Below are 1,982 nucleotides of genomic sequence, written 5' to 3'. Positions count from 1 at the left end.
TTAATAATTTGCTACAGTTTCTTTTTTCTTTCCTTAGCAATTATAGTTTGGAATTGCGTGTGTGTGGGAGTAGGTGTGAGTATGTAATTACCAAATGTCTGTTTATCTCTCTCTTCCCCCCATTTTAGCTGTTCTTGCTCATTTAATGCCAGCTATTTACACTTAACGAACATGTGGGGTGATTGGCTTGGCTATCTTCATGTAATTATTAGCATAAATTTATTTTAATAAAAATAAATTCAAAACAAGATCAGTCGCAGAGCACAAACCTCTGCCATGGTAACACCAACATCCTCTCAATGATTAGCCAGAGATGATTTTTAAAATGAAAATCTCTGAAATAAACTGGACTGCTCTCACAAATGAGAATACTGAAAACGAACCCAATCACTCTCAAAAATTAAGTAAAAAAAAAAAAAAAAAAAAAAAAAAAAACAGGAAAAATAATCCAGAGTCCTTGTCCCAAAATCTAATCAGTTCGTGCCAGTCACGAGACCAAATATCCCTGAAAGTTTCATCCGAATCCATCCAGCAGCTCTTGAGATATCTTGTCCACGGACAAACAAACAAACATGACTGTAAACAATATCTCTGTCAAATGTATACCTCTTTTTTTCCCTTTCAGTAACTCATGACATTAATAGACAATATTGGTAAAGAGTAAATATTCACTGTGTGTGTGTGTGTGTGTGTGCGTGCACGTGTGTGTTAGAAAATTTGAGACAAAGTAAGAGCCAGATTTTTGTATAAGAGCCCTTGACAAAGAAGCTGACATACAGACATGACTGCAAAAAAAAAATAATAATAATAAAGAATGCAATTAAACTCAAAAATTAAGTTTGACAAGTACCCCCCCCCACTCCACTATATACACACACACACACACACACACACACACACTCATACACGTGTTTGTACGTTTACTTTGTATTTCAATATTTTGGGCTTAGGACCACACTTCTTCAGTAAATCTCACGAGAAATATTGAAATACAAGGTATAAATATAAACCATCAACTTTTATTTCTTATATTGTGCTGACTTTAAAAAAGAGTTAAAACATTTATCTATATCAGACTATATATTGTGCAAACTATACTACTCTAATATAAACTGTACTGTTCTAATGCATACATACATAAATGATGTTTGTAAATTAGGATGGATGTTTGCATATTGTTGAAGCAAATGATTTTTTTACCCGGATGCTCTTCTCACTGCTAACCACTCAACTGTGAAATAGTGTTACCTAATACCTAATTGAGCTGCCTGTGACAAATTGCAATATTCCTTGCATAATTTTTGAATTAAGGACCATGGGCTTAACAACCCATGACCCTTTCATTGTATTTGTAAATTTGAATATGCCCATATTGTTTTAGCAAATGTATTGTATCTTAATCTCCCACCTACAGTTTTAAGCATTATGCATGCATGTGTGTGTGTGCACACACACACATTGTGTTAACTCTTGCAAAACCCAGTATTTTTTAAAGACCATTTTTGAGGCAAAACTTCTGCAGTCAGTTATGACACAGACACAAGGTTTTGCAGTACTGAAATATATTCTTCAGTTTAAATATCACACTTTAGGATAGAAAGTATAACCAATTTCTATGGTCCTTCACACTAAAATGCAGCATCCAACATCTATGACTAAAGTCTGTTTATGTTGCGTCATTTTTATATGATCGTTAGGCTTTTCTGGAGATCGTTTTCACTCCCCACAAAATGATGGAGAATTTATATAACAACAACTTAAAAGCTTTAATGAAAAATTATAAAACAATGACAGTTAAGTTGGGTAGTTTAGAGAGAAAGTAGTTACGAATGAAGTTGTCAGATGAGGGAGAGAGTGAGTGTGAGAGAGTGTGAGTGAGTTCCATCCATCCATCTATCTAAGTTTATTTTTGAAAGTCTACAGTCAGCTCTAACACTATTTGTGTGAAATTACACGAGATTCACTTATATATATATATATAT

At 33.7% G+C, this 1,982-nt stretch overlaps 1 protein-coding gene across 7 annotated transcripts in view; it reads left to right on the top strand.

The window, feature by feature from the left end:
• Positions 1-1,982, top strand: part of LOC106881030 (CREB-regulated transcription coactivator 1) — a 165,009-nt gene that overhangs the window by 145,038 nt on the left and 17,989 nt on the right. The window lies entirely within an intron of this gene.

This window comes from Octopus bimaculoides, chromosome 12, assembly GCF_001194135.2.
Source record: "Octopus bimaculoides isolate UCB-OBI-ISO-001 chromosome 12, ASM119413v2, whole genome shotgun sequence".
In the NCBI taxonomy this organism is placed as follows: domain Eukaryota; kingdom Metazoa; phylum Mollusca; class Cephalopoda; order Octopoda; family Octopodidae; genus Octopus; species Octopus bimaculoides.
Note: the sequence above shows the minus strand (reverse complement) of the source record. Positions and strands in the feature narration are given on the sequence as shown.